Source organism: Artibeus jamaicensis, unplaced genomic scaffold, assembly GCF_021234435.1.
Source record: "Artibeus jamaicensis isolate MK-2021 breed Jamaican fruit bat unplaced genomic scaffold, CSHL_Jam_final contig_548, whole genome shotgun sequence".
NCBI classification, from domain to species: Eukaryota; Metazoa; Chordata; class Mammalia; order Chiroptera; family Phyllostomidae; genus Artibeus; species Artibeus jamaicensis.
Window position 1 is genome coordinate 741,604 of NW_026521883.1, and position 21,910 is coordinate 763,513.

General features: G+C 39.3%; 1 protein-coding gene across 8 annotated transcripts in view; it reads right to left on the reverse strand.

The window, feature by feature from the left end:
- The window catches only part of KTN1 (kinectin 1), a 115,678-nt gene extending 95,461 nt beyond the window's left edge, over positions 1 to 20,217 (reverse strand). For 7 of the 8 annotated variants that reach the window (XM_037155623.2, XM_053670036.1, XM_037155627.2 and 4 more), the window contains exon 1: positions 20,092 to 20,217. The gene's annotated coding sequence lies outside the window, so the exon portion shown is untranslated. Of the gene's footprint in view, positions 1 to 15,799; positions 15,909 to 20,091 lie in introns of those variants that run through there. The other variant, XM_053670034.1, reaches the window with a different exon arrangement.
- Between the last annotated feature and the right edge of the window lie 1,693 nt (positions 20,218 to 21,910).

Genomic DNA, 21,910 nt, shown 5'->3' on the forward strand with positions numbered 1-21,910 from the left:
TCCTAAGAAACTTTCCAAGGACCAAGGGGCAAAAATGCTAGCAAAGTTATCTTCTTCTTCTGGCTTTCAATTACAGTGTTCAGAGCTTCCAAGCACAAAGCCACGTAAAATTAGGACAAAAGTGCACAGCATTTTATAGTCAAGTACACGATTAAACAACAGTAAAAGCCTGATTATTTTTCCTAAAACTGTGCAATCTATTCTACTGTCTACATTTTAATTTTTATTTTAATGTCATTTCAATTTGTATACTTCTACAATCTACATTTTAATTTTTATTTTAATATCATTCCACAAATTCTTACCTCTGCTATTTAAGAGAAAGCAAAGAGTCCACAAACAGCAAAACTGTGAATAGCAAAATCTTACATATACTCAAAAAACTTCAAGTACATACAAATGAAAGAATTAAAATAGGGCAAAGTACAAAATGGTATTTGCAAAACAGTCACAGGGAGTAAGGGACAGCACAGAAAATACAGTCAATAGTGTTGTAGTAGATCTCAGCGGTACAAGGTGGGTGCTTGAGTTACTGGGGGAACACTTTGTAACAAGGTATATGATTATCATGCCACTGTGTTGTACACCTGAAAATAATACAAAATAATACTGATTATAAACTGTAAGTGAAAAATAAGACAAACTATTTATTTTCATATTTTCCCAGAGAATTACTGCTTAATAAGTTGATTACTAACCCATAGTGCAGTTAAATAATCGTCTTCCAGTTATAGAAATTGATTAAAGACATAAATGTAAGACCAGAAATCATTCAACACCTACAAGAAAAAAAAAGTAACTCTTTGACAATGGTCTGGAGAGACACTTGAAAAGTACAAGCAACAAAAGTAAAAATCAACAAGGACTTCATGAAACTAAAAAGTTTCTGCATATCAAAACAAAAACATTAAAAAAATAAAAAGGTAATCCACAGAATGGGAGAAAAATCTTTGCAAATTATGTATCAAATAAGGAATTAGTATTCAAAATATATAAGGATGGAACACAATAACAAAAAATCATTATCATCATATGATTTAAAAATGGGCAAAGGATTGAAATGGACATTCTTCCAAAGGAAATACACAAATGGCCAACAGATACGAGAAAAGGTGCTTGACATTGCCAATCATCAGGAAAATGCAAATCCAAACTACAAATATATATGACCTTACACCTATCAGAATGGCTATTACCAAAAAGACAAGATGTAAAGAGTACTGGCTAGAATACAAAGAAAAGAGAACCTTTATGAACTGTTGGTGGGAATGTAAAGTTCTCCACAACCACTGTAGAAAACAGTAGGGAGGTTGCTCAAAAAAAATGAAAGCTGAACTACCATATAATCCAGCAATTCACTTCTGGGTATATATCCAATGGAAATGAAATCACTATCTCAAAGAGATATCTACACTCCCACCTCTTTCAATTAAGCATTATTTATAAGTAAGTACTTACAATAGCCAAGACATGGAAACAAAGTGTCTGTCAATAGACAAATTTTAAAAATGTGATATATATATATATATGAAAAATACAGTCTATCCAGAAAAAGTCCAGCCACTGTTAACATAACAAAACCCCTTTGCACAACATTCATGTAACCTGGCAGCCAAGGAGAGGGGACTGGAATGTGCACATGTGAACAATGACTTTGATCACTGTACTAGTCAGTAGGGACAGCAGACACCATTCAATGAGCATGGGTACCATGCGTGTCACTGTCACATTCAAAACCACTGAGCAAGTAGAACAATGAATCTGCATCACATTCTGTGCTAAGCTTGAACATTCCTTCACAGAAACTACTCAAATGTTTCAGGAGGTTTTGGGGGGACGCTACAATGAGTGCAGCACAAATAAATGCTTCAAAGGTGGTCAAGCATTTGCTGACAGTGATCCACATTCCAGAAGGCCTGCAACAAGCAGAAACACCTGAGAATGCTGAACGTGTAGAGGCTGGAAACAACAAAGATCAGAGACTCACACCTGCAAGACTAACTAGAAGCTGATCTGGGGATTCCAAAAATTACTGTCTGAGATTTCGACACAGGATCTTGGCATGAAATGTGTCACAGCAAAATTTGTGCCACAGCTTCTGCTACCAGAGCATCATGGTAGCAGAACAGTAACTACATCAAGGAACATCATGAAATAATTGTTAATGATGCCAGTCAAACCACTACTAATGAACCAGGTTTCCTCAATGAAGTCATAACCAGAGATAAATCGTGGGCACCTACTTGGAAGAAGACTGAGGTGTCATTGTCCTATGTACAATGTTTTCTGTATCTTATGCTTCTTCAATAAATGTCTCTATTTTTCATATTGTGTGGATGGATACTTTCTGGACTGACCACACACACACATCATATTCTCTTTATAATCACACACACGAAATATTTTGTCATAAAAAAAAAAGAAGATCCTGCCATTTGCAACAAGGATGGTAACTTGAGGGTATTGTGCTTAGTGAAATAAATCACAAAAAGACAAATACCATACACTCTCACTTACAGGTGTAATCTAACAACCAAACTCACAGAGAGGAGACTGGTGGGTGCAGGAGGATAGGGTGGGGGAGAACTGGCGAAGGTGGCCAAAGAGTACAAACTTCCAGTTATAATATGAGTAAGTTCTGAGGATATCAAGTACAGCATGGTCACTAGAGTTAACAATACTGTACTATATACTTGAAATTTATTAAGAATATTAAAAGTTCTCACCACAAAAGATAAAAAAATAAAAACAGTAAATATATGGAGTGATGAATATGTTAACCTTATTGTAGTAATCATTTTGCAACATATATCTATATCAAATCATCACACTGTACACCTTAAACTTACACAATTTTATATGTTAATTGTATCTCAATAAAGCTGGAAAAAATAAAATAAAATATAGCCCAAAGTAGAGGTCCCTACCCTATGGCCACCCTGCTCTGGAGACTGTGCTTAGAAACCATGTCTACACAGTAACCTCAAGAGCCATGCAAAGACAGGTACTACCTTTAGCAGACAGCGAACAGATGCCATGATCCTACATTACAAGATCCATGAAAGGCATCTGCTTTCCCCACTATAGAAGATGCCGTCTACAGAAGAGTTTTAAAATAAAACAAGAGCTGTCATGTACTAAAAATAGCAGATAATAGTTAAGCTAAAATTGGTGAATTCAGACCTGGCTGGTGTGGCTCAGTGGATTGAACACTGGCCTGCGAACCAAAAGGTCACTGGTTTGATTCCCTGTCAAGGTACATGCTTGGGTTGCAGTCCAGGCCCCTAGTCTGGGGAGTATAGGAGGCAAACGACTGATGTATCTACCACAAATTGGTGTTTCTCTCCCTCTGTTTCTCCCTCCCTCCCCTTCTCTCTAAAAGTAAATAGTAAGTAAGAACTTTCAAAAAATAAAAACACATTGGTAAATTCATTGTGGGTAAATTTAGACAGCATCACCAACTAAAAAATATAAGAGCATCAGCCCCAAGTGGTGTGGTTCAGTTGGTTGGGCACTGACCCGAAAAAGAAAAGATCACTGGACTGACTCCCAGTCAGGGCACATACCTGGCTTGCCTGTTCAGTCCCTGGATGTAGATTTTTTACATTTATTTTTAGGGAGGTAGGAAAGAGAAAGAGATGGAGAGACACACTGATGGGCTGCCTTACATGCCCCTGGACTTACATGTACTGTGTGATGATTTGATACAGGTATATATTGCATGTGCCCTGGGTGGGAATCAAACCGGCAAACTTTCACTTTGCATGATGATGCCCAACCAACTGAACCACACTGGTCAGGGCCTAATTCCACCCTTTGTTTTGCTTTGTTTTTTAATAAAAGGCTTACTAAGTCAGGAACACCCAATATACATTGTAATGTCTGATTTGGGAAGAATACTTGATAAAGTAGACAAGGTACTCAAGGAGATAAGACAAGTACTACACATGGCTGAACAGTAGTAGAAATCAGGGAATATTTAAAAGGTTAAATGATCACATCCCAAAGTTGCCCATTAATGGTTTAGAAAGTATCTTAATATCAAATGACTCTGCTCTTTGCCTGACCTTACTAACATTTTAATCAGTTACCTGGAGAAGACAAGCTTGCTACTTTATAATTTGTTACACCCAAGGATAATTTGTTGAACTCAAAAGAGAACAAACAAACCAACTAAATAATGCTTCATAAATTAAAATTTTTATTGTATCCTTTGCTGCCAGACCCTTTCAGTTCCGTAACTGGAACAGCAGGAATTCCAATACAAAGGGATACTATGTGATTTCCATCTACAGACTTACCTCACTTATTCAGTTAACTGGTTTTCATCAAATTGACTCTTGAAAAGTACAACTTTTCCAACAATGGCTTTTACTGGGATTAGTGATTATTCACGCAAACACATAAAATATACATTGTATAAAGAATGAAATTTCAACATTATTTCAACCAAAGACACACTCAACAATTCATCCAAATACAGTGGTTTCCAGTTGAAATGTATCATGTGTATTGAAGTACTGCACACATCTGGATAAACCCAGAACATTTTGCTTTGTGAACATATGCCAAGCAAGAGGAATGAAAAGCTATTATCATCTCCTACAACTCTTCAGATTTTTCTGCCTATGTTCTATTTCCACATTGCTTAAAGGACATGTGTTTGGCTTTTATTCCCACAAAGGTTATCTGTGCCACAATGTGACACAGATTTTAAGTACAGATTGAATGCAACATAACCTTCCAATAATGTTGAAATTGGTGAGGGAAATGGTAGAAAAAGAACAGACTTTGCAAAGAATGACACCTCACCAACCACCACCAAGTTTTCTCTTCCTCCTTTGGCAAGTACAGTACACCTTCATTTTATTCCATTACATGTTCACAGTGCATTTATTTACTTTCAAACTGTGTTTATACCTACACAAACCAGTCTTCATTGCTAGATTAGTATATCCCTATGTGTGAAAATTGATTGGTTGGGATGGAATGCAGGTAAGTTCCCATTAAAATCATTAAAAATATTTTTTCATGTAGCAGCTTTTCATGACTTAGAAGCAAGATTTTCAAGAATGAAACCAGCTATGGCTGGTTTGGCTCAGGTGATTGGAGCATCATTCCATAGACTAAAAGGTCACAGGTTTGATCACGGACAAGGCATATGCCCAGATTGCAGGAGGTTGCGGGGTTGGGTCCCTGGTTGGGACACATATCCTGGTTGGGCACATAAGAGAAGGCAACTAATCAATGTTTCAGATATTCATACTCTCTCTCTTTTTTTCTCTCTCTCTGCCCCCCTCCCTCCCTCAAAGAATTTCAAAAAATGTTCAGAGGGGTAAAACATTTTTAACAATGAACTCAAGTCATTAAACAAATGCTAGGTACATTTAATCCCCAAGTTTCAGACAAGCAAGAGAGTTCAGACAGCAGGGGATACCAGTCCTACCTCAAAAAGGAAAAATGTCTTCAGCCCCAGTTGGACTGGTAAGGGATACCTGTACTCCAAAACAGACTACAGAAACATAGGATGAGTAAGATCAACTAGCAGGAATAAGAATAACTAAGGTTTAAGGATTTTAACTGACTGCAATCATGACAAATTAGTATGACACTAAAATCACATTTGTTCTAAAGTTGTATAACACCCAACAAGATTTAGAAAAGTCTGATTTAAGCAAAAGAAGGGAACAGATTACTGAACTCGAGTATTCAGGATACATTCAGTTGCACTTCACTTTAAAACAAAAATTATAACAAGTAAAAATAAAGAATTTCAATAAGGATGCTTCTGTTCCAAACACTTTAAATGATAGATGAAACATGAAAGATTATCAACAAGATATGGCTAAACTCAAAATTAAGACAAACATCTCCCTGAGACAGAAAAAATAAAAATTTCAAACAGTATCCCATACCTGAATAGCGCGTAGGAAAAAAAGAAGGGGGGGAGATAAGATGGCTGGATAATGGCTCTGTAGCAAGCAAAGATCATAAATTCAACTCCTACAGGTAACAGCAACAGAACAAAACCAGGTTTGCTGTGCTTGACACCAAGGGCTGGGGATGAGAATAAAATCTGCACAGGTTGGGGAAGGGGGAGAAGGAGGAGAAAGTTGGAATGAGGAGAGGAGAGGAAGGGAGGAAGGATGTACAAAAAATAATTAGGCTGCAAGCCTACTACCTAGAACTACAGCTTTATAGAAGCTGAGCCTGGAGAAGAAAACATCCATCCAGTCCAACAGCATTTAAAGTTAACAATTACTCCTGAATATCAAATACCAAGCCAGCATTCATACTTCCCCAACTGCTTTGTAAATATTTTCTCAGTTACTCTGTTGATTTATTTATTTCTTGTCTCCTTTCATACATCATCCCCGTTATCTTTTATTATTTGGTTTCTTACAATTCTTAGAATTCTGGATTGGAAAAACCAGGTAGTTGGGTCCTCTGGAGACTGCAAGCATGAATTTTGTTGATGGCATCCCCACAGTATTAAATAAGTTTGTTGTCTTTTCAATTTCCTATGAATTGGTAAAGTTAAAGGCCAGATCAGATTCAGGATTATGACTTTAATGCAAGATTACCAACATAGGTCTATCAAAAGAGAATAAAAGTGAAGATAAAAGAAGAAATACTTAAAAAGCTAAAAATTTTCTAAAATTGAAGAGAGATCTGATTCCTCAGATTAAATGTATATACACCAAGTACTAGCTGGATACACAGCTCACCCACACAGTGCGCTGTGGTAAAACTACAAAATGCCCAGTACAAAAAGATACTACTTTGGGACTTCCACCAAGATGGAGGCATAGGTGGAAACACTTTGCGCCCTTCCACAACCAAATCTAAAAACAACAAAGTTTTAACAACAATAAACGCAATCAAACCACACAGAAAATCGACAATACAGAGTCCAAAAACAACGAAATGCTCAGCTAAATCAGTGAGAGGGGCGAAGCCAGCAGCGGAGCAGGTCGTGCAAAAAAGATCCCCAACCCAGGCGGTGCACAGGCAGCCGAGGGCACGGATCCCAGGTGCCGGCTAGCTATGGGCGGACACAGGGAAGAGGTGTGGCTGGCTGGCTGCGGTCGGTTGCGCATATGCGCGCAGATAAACGACTGAAGAGGCAAGCACTGAGACCTCACGGCACGGCGGTGGGCTCACACATTTGTGCTCAGATAAACAGGCGGGGGCGAGTGGGGAGGCGGACTGGGCTGCCATTGCTCCCTCTCTGACCCCGGCCCCCACATACAGCATCGCAAACCAGCAACCTGGGCGGCCCCGCCCTGGTGAACACCTAAGGCGCCTCTCCTCATACCTAACAGGCACAAACAGATCAAGACATAGCTCAAGAACAACTCAGAGCCCCAGAGCCAATAAATCTAAGCAATCAAGAAATTGCCAAACTTTCAGATGCACAGTTCAAAACACTGGTGATCAGGATGCTCACAGAACTGGTTGATTTTAGTCACAAATTAGAGGAACATATGATGGCTAACCTAATTGAAATTAATGGTAATGCACAAGAAACCAGTAGTGATGGGAAGGAGACTGGGACTCAAATCAAAGGAGTGAACCAGAAGGAAGGAAAAAAATGACCAAACAGAAAAATATGAAGAATCAAGAATTCAAAAAAATGAGGAGAGGGTTAGGAACCTCCAGGACATCTTTAAACACTCCAACATCCGAATTATAGGGGTACCAGAAGGGGAAGAGGAACAGCCACAAATGGAAAACTTATTTGAACAAATAATAAAAGAGAACTTCCCCATTCTGGCAGAGGAAATAGACTTCCAGGAAATCCAGGAAGCTCAGAGAGTCCCAAAGAAGCTGGACCCAAGAAGGAACACACCAGGGCACATCATAATTACATTAGCCAAGATTAAAATGAAGGAGAGAATCCTAGAAGCAGCAAGAGATAAGGGGACAGTCACCTACAAAGGACTTCCCATCAGACTGTCAGTGGATTTCTCAAAAGAGACCTTACAGGCAAGAAAGGGCTGGAAAGAAGTATTCCAAGTCATGAAAACCAAAGACCTACAACCAAGATTGCTCTATCCAGCAAAGTTTTCATTTAGAATGGGAGGACAGATAAAGTGCTTCTCAGAGATGATCAAATTCAAGGAGTTCATCATCATGAAGCCCTTATTACATGAAATGTTAAAGGGACTTACCTAAGAAAAAGAAGATAAAAAAGATGAACAGTGAAAGGACAGCAAACTCACAGTTATCAACAACCACACCTAAAACAAAAGCAAATTAAGAGGACAGCTAGATCAGGAGTGAACCATAGAAATGAAGATCACATGGAGGGTTAGCAACAGGGGAGTGGGAGAAGGAGAAGGGGGGAGAAGGTACAGAAAATAAGTAGCATAGACAGTAGACAGAAAATAGATAGGGGAGGGTAAGAACAGTAGGGGAAATACAGAATCTAAAGAACTTGAGACGCGTGTTCATGAACTAAAGGGGGGGATGGTGGGGGAGGGGTGTGCAGGGTGAAGGGCAACAGAGGGGGGAATAGAACAAATGTAATGGCATAATCAATAAAATTTTTTAAAAAAGAAATAAAAAGATACTACTTTGTGGCAGTAACTAAATCTAGTAACTCAAAGAATTATTTTTTTAAATCTACTAAATTCACACATTAGCCCATTGAAAAAAATGTAATGCTATACAGTAGAACTTTGGAGAAAACAGTATCATAAAAAGGAAGATAACTCCAGAGGAAAAGTTGTGAAAGACCACATAAAACTTTTTAAGACTACATGCAAGAATATCTTATAACCTTGAGGTAAGAAAGAATTTAAGACACAAAGCACAAATCATAAAAGGAAAATAATGATAAATTCAACTAACTTTACAATGTTTAACTTTTATTAACAGACATCCTAAGAAAACAAGACAAGACACAAAATAAAAGACATTTGTGATACGTAATCAGCAATTAGTATTCAGAATATCTGGAGAAATATAAATCAACAAGAAAAACTCAATAGAAAAATACACAAGCATTCCAGAGAAAAGGGAACAAAAATGGCCAGCAAATATTTGAAAAGATGTTTCCTCTCCCTAAGCAGAAATGCAAAGCTTACAAGATATCAATTCATATCTAACAGGCTGTCTGACTTTAGCATTTGCCAACATCAGGCACAGGCAAGAATGTGGAGCCTTCACACATATACATTAGTAAGAGGAATAAACGAATACAATACATTGGGAAATAATATGACAATAATAGTGGGGCTGGAAATGTACCTCTTGTACAATTCAGCAATTGTACTCCTGGCTAGATATAATGTCCAAAACAATTTATCCAAACTGCAAATCCCAATACATTAATGGACAGCAAAAACCAACTTTGCTAAGGAATAGCAAAACCTCAGTAGGGTTTGATTAATAGTCTTATTCTTAATGAAATGGACTAGCATAACAGATTTTTTTGCCCAAGAAACTTGTTATATAAATTTGTTATATATATGATAATGCACTGAGTCTCATAACACAAAATTCCTTTTTCATTGCAAATGATAACAAAAGTTTTTTAAAACTCTACACTAGGACTTCCGCCAAGATGGAGGCATAGGTGGATTTGCCGTGCCTTCTCACACAACCAAGTTTAGAGACAACTAAATATTAGCAACAGAAAACACAGCCAGAACACGGAAAATTGAACTTTTCAGAAGTCCGTTAACAACAAATTCTTCAGCCTGACCGGTAAGGGGCGAAACCAGCGGCTGGTGAAGCGGGATTGCACAGGAGGTCTCAGTCAGCCGGACTCAGGCGCAGAATCCAGACGCGCGCAATCCAGGCTCAGGGTTGGACCTAGTGAGTGACCGAGCGAGCCACCAGGCGAGCGACCGCGGGGGAGCAGTGCTGTGTGTTGACTGTGGTCGCGCATTTGTGTGCGGGTGGACAGGCGAGGGAGTGGGCGGTTGGACCGGGGCCCGGCGGGTCCCCACAGCAAGCGGCAGTGGAGGGCGCCGCCATTTCCCCGCTCTGACCCCACCTCCACATACAGCGTCATAACCCAGCGACTCTGAGTGGCCCGGCCCAGGTGAACCACCTAAGACGCTAATCCTCACCCAGCTGTGAGAAACAGCAGAGGGGGTCGCCATTTCCCCGCTCTGACCACGCCCCCACATACAGCGTCACAACCCAGCGACCTGGGAGTCCAAGGCGCCGCTTCTCACACTTAAAGGGCCAGAACAGACCAAAAATGGCTCAAGAAGATCTCAAAGCCCCAGAGCCCATAGATCTAAGCGATGAAGAAATAGCAAAACTCTCAGATGCACAGTTTAAAACACTGGTCATCAGGATCCTCACAGAACTGGTTGATTATACGGACAAATTAGACAAATATATGAAGGCAAAACTAATTGAAATGAATGGAATTGCACAGGACACCAATAGCAATGAAAAGGAAACTGGGACTCAAATCAATGGAGTGGACCAGAAGAAAGCAAATAATGGCCAAACAGAAAAGAGTCAAGAAGCAAGAATTCAAAGAAATGAGGAGAGTCTTAGGAACCTCCAGGACATCTTTAAACGCTCCAACATCCGAATTATAGGGGTACCAGAAGGGGGAAAGGGACAGCCACCAGTGGAAAACTTATTTGAACAAATAATAAAGGAGAATTTCCCCAATCTGGCAAAGGAAATAGACTTCCAAGAAATCCAGGAAGCTCAGAGAGTCCCAAAGAAGTTGGACCCAAGAAGGAACACACCAAGGCACATTGTAATTACATTAGCCAAAATTAAAATGAAGGAGAGAATCCTAGAAGCAGCAAGAGCTAAGGGGACAGTCACCTACAAAGGAGTCCCCATCAGACTGTCAGCTGATTTCTCAAAAGAGACCTTACAGGCAAGAAGGGGCTGGAAAGAGGTATTCCAAGTCATGAAATCCAAAGATCTACAACCAAGATTGCTCTATCCAGCAAAACTTTCATTTAGAATGGGAGGACAGATAAAGTGCTTCTCAGATAAGATAAAATTCAAGGAGTTCATCATCACCAAGCCCTTATTATATGAAATGTTTAAAGGGACTTATCTAAGAAAAAGAAGTTAAAGAAACATGAACAGTGAAAGGACAACAAACTCACAGTTATTAACAACCACACCTAAAACAAAAGCAAACTAAAAGGACAGCTAGATCAGGAGTGGAAACATAGAAATGAAGATCTCAAGAAAGGTTAGCAACAGGGGAGTGGGAGGAGGAGAAGGAGGGAGAAGGTACAGAAAATAAGTAGCATAGACAGTAGATAGAAAATAGATGGGGGGGGGGGCAAGAATAGCATGGGAAATATAGAATCTAAAGGAATTGAGACACATGGTCATAAACTAAAGGGGGGTAATGGTGGGGATGAGGGGGTAGGGTGGAGGGGAATGAAAGGGGGAATAGAACAACTGTAACAGCACAATCAATAAAACAATTTAAAAAAATAATAAAATATATTTTTAAAAAAACTCTACACTAAAAACATGGATGGAAGTACACCAATAGACCTATGCAAGGTGTTCATAGCAACACTGTTTTATAACAGCAGAAGAAAACTAGAAACTATCTAAATGCCCACTGTCAGTCTTCTAAAAGAAAAAGGTAAGTGATTCAGCCAGCAAAATCAAGTTTATTCAAGAATAGCAGAGAAACTGCAATTCAGGACAAGCAAACTATGGCAAACCACAGGCAAGTCCAGATAATGCAGGGAACATTCTTTCATAGAGGAAAGGAGGAAACTGTGAGGGGCTGTTTTGAACAAGAGTTCGTTGGAGAAGATCAAGAGTTCAGAGTTATAGGAGCTTCTCACAGGTCAGGCCGTTGCTGGGGAAAGAGAAAAGTCTTCCCTCTTCTAAGTTTCGATGAGTAGTACACATGTCAGAGCACTCTCTTCATTGTTTCCCAACTCCATTTTGGATTAATTTCACATAATCAACAGGTAATAAATAAACTGGAAAATATTCATACAATGACATTCTACGCATCAGTGAACATGAGTGAATCACAACTATATACAACATGATGAAAGAACATCAAAACCATAAAGTTGAGGGAGGAAAGGAGGTTGCAAACAAACTCATACAGAAGCATCCCATTTACAGAGTTCAAAAACAAACAAACGAAAAAACAGTAATTTAGAAATATAAATACATGTGGCAAAACTTTTTAAAAAAGCAAATGTAATGATGACAGTAGTTACCTCTGAGGGGGAAGAGCATATAAAGAAATGAAAAGTTAGGACAATGTTCTTGAACTGGGTATTAGGTATAAAACTATTCATTGTGCCTTATACATATTTTATAAGTATTATTTCAAATATACTTTAAAGAAAAAAGTTTTAGAATGCTGAAGGTAGACAGGTATTTGGAACAAAGGTATTCATTTTATATTTAATCTTTAAACTGTACAGACACATTCTATATGCTCTTACACACCTTAATTATTCAAAATTCATTTTAATGTTCAACAAGAAGATAAGTAGGAAGAGGTAAATATAAATTAAAAACAGACAAGCAAACAGGCGTATATTTCCCTACCTCTTAAATTTACATAATCACAATTATGAACAGTGCCAAATACCTCTAGAAAGTTGTACTTTGGGATAACACCCCCCCAAAAAAAATTAAAAGCAAATGTTTTAAAATAAGAAACTACTAAAATTTTACAGAAAACATCCAGGGTTTTCTTGACTTAAAACAAATCTACCTTAAGAAATCAGACAAGAGTAATCACTAAAACTTCTCTTTAAACCAAAAGTAGTATTTTATTTTAAAATGTTGCTGGGACTTTTCACTTAAATGAAGGTTACATAGAACTAAAAGTATATGGAATATGATTTTCTAGTTATGTAAGGTAAATAATGCTAGAAGAGTAGACAAGAATTCAGGCCTTCTCATTTTACAACTAATGTATATTTATAAACTATTTCTTTTCTCCCCTTCTCCTAACAGACAAGGTAATTACATGTAATTCCAAGGCTAATCTTAAGTATATTTTACTTGAAAACTGCTCCAAAAATGTCAAGCTCAGAAATATGTACTTTGTTCAAGTTAAACTATATTCTAATTTTACAACCCCCTCCCAAAAAAAGTAACTAGGGAGCAAAGGAACTAGGTCACTTTAACAAAGGATCCAATTTAAACTTAAAATTACAACTAACATCTAAGTCAAAGTGGAAGCCATTTAAGAAATTATTCCCATTCATCACAGTGTACCAACCACAAATATTAATAAACCACAATACCTGAAAATGCACTCTAAAATAAGAATATAAAATGATATGACCAGCTTGAGAAATCACAGGAATCACGACATTCAGCCAACCTCAAACATACAGATTATGAAAACTATGTCAAATAATCATGTAGAATGTTTCAAATGCACAGGACTTCCCAATAAACAAAGCACGTACAGGTCGTAAGCACATAAATGAATTCACCCTGTGTGTGCATATATTAAAGACTGAAGGAAACATTTTACATGTTCAGCAACACAGCACTGAGAACACGGGAGCTTTCAGTGTACATCTTGGCTTGTTCAAATCTATTTCAAAGATAATTAGATCTAAACACATTCGATCACTTAATTATTTATATACATATTTCACTCAGAACATTTACATTATTTTTTAATTCTTTTTTTAAGTCTTTTTTTTTTAAAGATTTTTTATTTATTTATCTTTAGAGGAGAAGGGAAGGAGAGAGGGAGAGAAACATCAATGTATGGTTGCCTCTCGTGCGTCCCCCGCCGGGAACTGGCCTGCAACCCAGGCATTTGCCCTGACTGGGAGAACATTTACATTATTAATCGACAAGATGAACTGGTACTAATCACAGAAATATTTTTGCTGAAATTCACATATTAAACTTTGTTTTACATTCCACTTTCAAGAGTAAACTTGAAACACTTATCCTTGAAATCTCACTTTACGTGTCATTCCATATAAATCAACTAGACATGCTAGTGGAGGAGGAGGATGGCACAAATGACAAGTAAAGCAGAAGGCTCACTGAGCCCTATTTTCAAACAGCAGGCAATTCACTACTCATCAAATTCAGCACTACCTAAGTGCGAGAATTATAGTTCACAGTGCTTATATTCTTTATAGGTGAGACAGATATATCAAGCATACAAATAAACAGGCAATATAATAATGTTAGGTAGTGATCCATAGTGCAATGAAAAAAAAATAAGGCTAAGACAAAAAACAGAGAGGATGTGCTTTTTAAGTAGGGTGACCTGGACTGGCCTTTCTGAGACAGCCACTAAGCAATGTCTAAAAGATCACAGGGCAGTAACTCATAATGTATATACACAAGAACTGAGACTGAAAAAATTACTTCTTAGAAACTGAAAGGATCATAGCCTCCCTATTGCTTACTATATTAAAGTATTTTACAGCATTTGATTTTAAGTAGCTTTTACCATTTTCTTAAAGTTTGGAAAACTTTAAGTCTTCAAAAGTGTGTCCTCTAACTCTGTCTGGACGGGGAATGTTAATAACCTTAATATAGCTTTCCAGCCCCTAACATCAGATAACTGTACATGGACAGTGCTTTGCTTTTTCAGAAGGCATTCTTACAAAATAGCTCAATGGGTGAAAATGAGCTTTAGAGACTCTACCTCAGTTCAAATGCAGGTTCTTCCTCTTCATCACTCTATCCCTTGAACAAATTACTTAACCCGCCTCCCTAGTTTCCACCAAAAGTACCTTTCTCATAAGGCTGAGAGAATTAAATGATACTGTAAAGTATTTACAGAGCCTTGCAGCAAATAAGCATTCTGTTAGCTATCACTTATGTAGCAACTACTAAGATAACATAAGCAAGGCAAATGAGTCTCAGGCCCGTTAAGTAAGATAGGTGGTTTACACAAACAGTAGGCGGTTAATAACTAGCAAAGCCAAATTCAAACCCAAGCTCTTTAGACTCCTTAGCACGCACACTCTTTTCACTACATCCCACATTCTATAATGGAAGAACTGAGCCATAAGAAACTTACGTAAAAACCTTACAGTTAATAAGATCTAAGACCTTAGGTCTCCTAACTAATGACTTCCAACTTATTATGCCATACCAGACTGTTCCCTTGACAATTTAAATGACTCGTGTGCAAGAATAAATAATAACTGCCCCACATTTTCCAGCGAACATGTAGCAGAACATCAGGTCTCTTGGTAGACAATGTATATGAAAATCATAAATTCTGAAAACTAATTGTAGATCTTACTCAGAATAAAAATAAAGAAATGTAGATAAATGACATTCTCCTCTAGTAACAACAGGCAGCTGGGAACTTATGATCACTATAAAACTTACTCAACATGGTAGCCATTTAAAGGGCCGCTCACTGAATTAAAGAACATTTTTCTCCTTGGTAAAAATACATGGAATAGTGTCTACAGAAAGCTCATGATTCTGGCTAGTAGTCTCCTATGTACTTTTATTCCTATAAATCCATTAAATATGAATATAAAGACAAAAGCTGTTATTGTTATGAAAACTTAATTAAGTTTTATTAAAGGCCTTAATGAAGTAACAGAAAAATCTAGAATGACTTTGAACTTGGAAAGTTCTAGTACCTACATTTTGATTCCACTGTAAAGAAACCAAAAGTAGAAATCATCGACAATGTTTTTAGGATATTATTTACAGAAAAAAAATCAGCCCACCACCACCACCCCCCACCAAAGACAAGAGATTGGTCCACATAATAAAACAGACAAGTAAGTGTTTTCAGTTAAAATAAAACACTTAAGGTATGCAGATATTTTTAGTTCTTGATTTAATCAACTTTGTCAATTACCTAACCAACGGTCCTAATCACATGGGGCTGGCAAGAAGGTCTCCACCACACTCTAACATCACTCCCTCCACCAAGGGCTCCAGCACCACTTTTCTTCTTCTGACTGTTCCTAGAAAAGGAGCAAACTACATGTGTCTAAGAATGAGATATCCACCACAATAAGGAACTAGAGGGTAAGAATTTAATTCATTTGTCATTAATAAGCCTTTATTGAGCACAACCTATGTGCCAACTACTGCCCTAAACCCTCAATAAACAACAGACAAAAAGGCCTGACCTCAGAGAGATTACAGTATAGTGTGAGTTTGGGGGCAGAGAGAAGAAACAATAAATACAATCAACATAGACTTTATATTGTTCGTTAGAAGGTGACAGGTGCCGTGGAGAAAACCAAGTACAGTACAGATCATAAGTAGGGGAGTGCAGCTTGAAATAAAACAGTAAAGACAGACAGACCTTTTGAAAAACATTTCAAAAGCAAAGATTTAAAAGAGGCATGAGAGTCAGCCATGCAAATATGTTAAAGAAAAATTATCTAAGGAGGGGGAGCAACAACCAGTGTAGACAGCCCACTGGGGGCTAAAGGAAAATAAGCAGGGGAGGGGGGGCAGAGTAGCTGCTAAATAGAGGTGAAGGGTAATGGGGAAAGTAGGAGTACCCAACTTGTGGAAAGCCTTGTAGGTTGTAAGGATTTAGGCTTTTACTCAGCATATGGAAAGTCACTGCAGGGTTTTGAAGAGAAAAGTGATATGATCTGGTTGCTATGTTGAAAAAGACGTAGGGAGAGAAGCAGTAAGACCAGTTAGGAGACTCACTGCAGAAATCTAGGCAAGAGATAAAGAATGGCTTGGTCCAGCCTATAGAGCAGTGGAGGTGGTAAGAAGTGATTTAATTCTGGATATATTCTCAAGATGATACAGAGCCAAGAATGCCAAGGGAGAAAGAGATAAGTCAGGGATGACTCCAACAGGTTTTTTCCCTGAATGTTGGATGGAGAAGCCATCAAATGAGACAAATTAGACTGTACCTAAGGCAGGTTTAAAGAGGAACGCAGAAGTTTAGTTTGAGTTGACTACTTAACATTCAAGTGGAAAGGTGGGGTGCAGGAGGAAAGTTTGGACTGGAGATATAAACATGACAGCCATCAGCATATAGGTATTTAAAGCCATGACAATGAATGAGATCACCAGGGACATATAAAAAGAAAAGTGAACCGAGGACTAAACACTCCAACCTGAAGAGTAGAAGACCAATCATAAAGACAGTATAAGCAAAATAATTAGTAAGAAGAGAAATCCAAAAAACAGTATCTTGAAAGGAGGGAAGCATAAACAGTCACTTAGTATAAAAATCACTTTGCTGAAACTAGATTTAAGTTCAGGTTAAAAGTTCTTAATCAGCCAGTAATAGCTAAGGTGATATGTAAAACAACTAAATTACAACTTTTTTTAAAAGTTGAGTATTTCTTACAAATTTCCTAGGAATACTATATTTCCTACTGGAGTCTCTACTAAAAGTATTCTTAGTATTAAAAGTCTATTTTGCCTATTTTATCTTTTTTAACAGAAAACCAATTAAAAAGCTATACTATTTTTTTAAAGCTTCAATGTTCACACTGCCATCTTTCTCAAAGACTCAGAAACCTTTAAACACCAATTCAAAAGCCTGGCATGCAAACAGTTATAAACTTGCACTACTTTTCTTTTTCTAGAGCTCAGATACAAAGGCTAAATTAATCAAACTCCTTAGTTCATGACACTTAAGGTTTTTTTCCCTTAGTTTAAGGCACTGTTTATAGGAAAAATAGCTTATATTCTTATGTACACAACATTCTTACTGCGATTTGCACATGCACTACATTTTTAAGATCACAACACCCTAAGTCATGCTCACAAAACTGAAAGGATGCAACGAAACTCAAATCTATTAATGCATAAGAATGATCATCAAGGTCATTTCTAAAGAAAGTTACTTGCTTCTAGCCTCTACATATACTCTGAATTTATTTTCAATACAACTAGAAACAGGTTACACGGAACATCCAGTTTATAATATGTTATCCTCCAATATTTCAGTGTTTTTTAAAGCATGGTCTCATATTATCTTATTGCATATTAGATCAGATTCCTAGGAAACCCAAACCTTCCTGAAGCCATTAAGATTAACTTTTATTAAAACTTAAATTTTTTACAAAGTACTCTGAAGTATTTTAGGCTAAAATTTCCTTTGCTATAAGAAATTATAACATACATGAAATTAAAAATATATCTTCAATATATAAGTAAAATTCAAGGTAAGAATTTACTGATAGTAACAATTCTAAAACATGTCCTTTAGAAGTTAAGCCTCAAAAAAAGTCCTTCATTTAAGTCCTTTACAAACACCATACATTGTTATCTTCCACCTAATTATTCTCCCCAATAAAAACAGTTTAAAGCCTATAAACTAGAAGGAGGCTTGGGGTGAAAGACCCAAGAAAATACACCAAATAGGAAACACTCCTGATATTAAAGGAAGATATAGGAAAAATTAAATTGGAAACAAAATCATGTATTAATGGCTCTTCGTAACCCTGAAGCATCAAGGTTAAATACTACTCAATATCCTTTATAATTTTAAAGTACTTAATACATTTAAGAAAATTTCTTATCAAGCTTTGTTATATTTTAAGTTTCAATGAGAGCCTCAGAAAAGTAAATTAGAACAACTCATTCTCTAAGCTCACCTCATAGAGTGGTATTGCTATCACTGTCCATGCTACCAAATTGGAAAGGAGATTTCTAATTTAACCTGGGGGAGGGAGTGATTAATGAATTTATCTTAGAACATACAAACAGTAAGTCCAGATATTTCTTGCTAAATCATTGAACTAAAAAGGTTGGGTGGAGGCTTTTTTTTTCCCCATCAGAGAACACAATATGAAAATCTACAGCAAGCCATGTAGACCCAAAATTCAGATCAACTTAAGAATGCTCCAATGTTATTCTTGGGAGGATCATTCCAGTCTCATCGACAACAGCCTTAGCCAAACTGGAGAGTGTTGCCAAGTGCCTACTAGGTGAGAGGTAGGGAGAAAAAGTGCAATCTAATTAGCCAGAACTCAAATTCTAAGTCAACTGCTACACAATTCAGAGTATTTAGTCCACCCCAAGGTGTTTATCTTTAGCAGGCTACGGGTGTCTACATTTTTCAAAGGATCTTAAAGAATTCACAACTTGGAAGTTAACTTCAACTTCAGCTGTTATTCAGATACTTGCTAAGGAATCCTTTTCTGGTATAGACCCAACTACCAATTTAGACTCCTCCTTCCGCCTAGAAATAACGTCTAAGATTAAACAGCCCAGTCTTCAACCTAATCAAGGGCAGCTGGACGAGGTCAAGATGCCGCTCCACACTTCTAGCGAAGCCAGTCTCGACTGCAAACGTGCTCCTTCACCTCAGACGTGCGGGGCTGCAGAGCCCACACCAGGTGTCTGATTACCGAAAGCCTTTTCTAAGCTGCCAGCTTGGTTTTCTCCCGAAGTCCCCAACGCCAAAAATCTCATTGTTGGAAACTGAAGGGGGAGGGGAATCAGCAAGGAAGACACACCCCTCAGGGAAAGGAAGGGATAACTTCCCCCGCCTCGAGGGCGGTCCACCTATTTTTCCAAACTCTCCCTTCACGCTGCTATCCCGTCCCCAACCGCCCCCGACCCAGAACCGGGGACACGTACAGGGCGAAGGGACCGGGCCCTGGGAAGGGGACGAGGGCCGGTTAGCTAAGTATCAGGGGAAGCGGCGAGAACTGGAATTCCAGCATGGCGTAAGCGTGGCCCAGCTCCGGCCCAGGGACGCCGCGGGAGACGCGCTCTCTCCATCCACCAGGCGAGGAGGCGGTAATCCGTCTTCCCTCCCGGGGGCCCTCAGGCCCGGCTAAAAATAGGCGCCTCGGTCACCCCGGGGCCCTCTTCCGCCGACCTCGCCCTCGGGAGATGTCCCCGGGGGAGTCCTCCACGGCGCTCCGAGGCGCCGCGGCAAGGCTGGGGTCGGGCCCTGGGCCGCCCAGTGAAGCCCAGCGAGCCTGGGAGCCCGCCCGCTCCAGGGTCCCTTCCAGGAGTCCCTTCCAGAGCCGGAATCGGCGGCGGAGACTCAGCGCCCGAGGCCTACCCCGCGGGCGGCGTCCGGGCCCCGCGGCCGCGCCCCCCAACCGGTGCTGCCCTCCCGCCCGCCCTGGGACCCCGCGGTCGGAGCCGCCCTTGCCCGGCGTTCCCCCTGGCCAGCGCCCGGGGCCGACGCGGCCTGCTTTCCCTTACCCTGCGCGACGGGGAAAGGAGACGGGGAAGACAGTACAGCACAGGCACTTCTGCCCGAGCCACCCGCTCCGAGGCACCGCCGCCGCCGCAGTTACTCAGGTGCCGTCGCGCCGCCCGGCACGGGGCGGGGCGGCCCCGGCACGTCTCGGCGTCTGGGCCGGCGGAGCCCGGAGACCAGCCCCTTAAAGGGACAGGCGCTCTCTGCCTTGGCCTCGGCGCCCTCTGGTTTGTCCCGGTGTCCGGCTGGCTGGGGATTCCGGAGTTTTCCTCACGAGATAATGTTGGGCACCTAAGTGGAGGGCGGGAGCTCCGGAGTTGGAGAATCTGCGGAGCTCCATTCATGAGTGTCTCTATCTCTCTTCTTTTCTCCTCTCTTCTCCTCGTCTCTTCTCATATGTTCTCTCCTATCTCTCTCTCCCTCCTTACCCCAAAACTGATTTCGTCTTGCATGGCCCTCCTGCCGAAACACCACCCAGCCCTCCACACTGGATGAGGGTGTGTGTGTGTGTGGGGGTGTGTGTGTGTGTGTGTGTGTGTGTGTGTGTGTATTCCTTAAGCAAATGGTATTCCATTTCACCCTGTCCCAGATTCTTCCCCAGTAATCACTGGAAAATGAACCATTTCGTTCCTCTGTCTCCAGAGTTTCTCTCTGAATTCTCCTTCAGGCAACTGTAGCTTCAAACGGAGAGAAAAATTAAAAACCGACCCAAATAAATTGTGTGCAGATATGAAGCTGTGTGTGTCTACCAGCTGGTGGGCATTCATTAAGCCAGAGTAAATTACTAGAAGCTGCAGCTGAAAGGAAAGGTTGGCCAGAATCCCTGCTAACAAGTTTGCTCTTCACTAAAAGGTTGGCAGAAGTCTTCCTGGTCCACCAGCAAATAAGATGTGTTGCTTATCATTACTTATCAGTTTCAGAATTCCTGACACTGCCAAGAACAAATACAAAACATGACAAGTTCTCCTCAAAATATATGATAGCTCAAAATGATTCCAATGCATTGAGGGTGTGAATAAGAAATACATAAAATCTGAACCCATCACTAACATCTCCCCTGACATTCTAAGAGGTAATAGAAATAAATCTTTACGGGATGAAGAGCAAAGCACTTTGTACACCAACAGAGAACTTTTATATGGGCTGCCTAAACGCATACTATATATAGTGGTATTCTAATTATTGTCTTAGCTTTCCAGAGCACCTCCAAAGTACAAATGAAAACTGAAGAGTATGTAGTAGCCTGAGCTGTTGAGAATTCTGCCAGTCTTCAGCCACTATGTTCTCCAAACATGCATTCGGTCTTATTTTAACTCCAGAAGCATCCCCTTTTTCCCTTCTTAGTAGGGTTACTCAGCAGCTCAGTGGTTCCAATACCCTCAAAGCAATTTGTCTCTAAACCACTGTCTGTCTGCTGAGTGTGTGCCAGAGGATCCAGCGTTATTGAAGAACAAAGCCATTAAGTCTCTTAATATAAAGAGAAAAATGTGTCATTTCTATAGTGGAGTTTAAGGACTCTTGATCAACTTACAAACATCGAATTTCCTCTGATTAGTACTGAAGCAAGTTTTAGTTTAGAATAAAACTTTCTATAATTTTCCTGACTTCAGTAAAACAGCGGTGACATTTTAGAGGTATGTTTGTACATAAAACAGTACCCCAAATATATGACTTTTATAGTAAAGAATCACTTATTTTTGTGTTCCATTATTTGAAACAAAGAAGCATGAGTGTATAAACTATTTCAGCTTTTCTGGGTGATCGATTTTTGACTTTTTAAAAAAGTGATCTATTTATTCACATCAAAACAAAAATGATTTA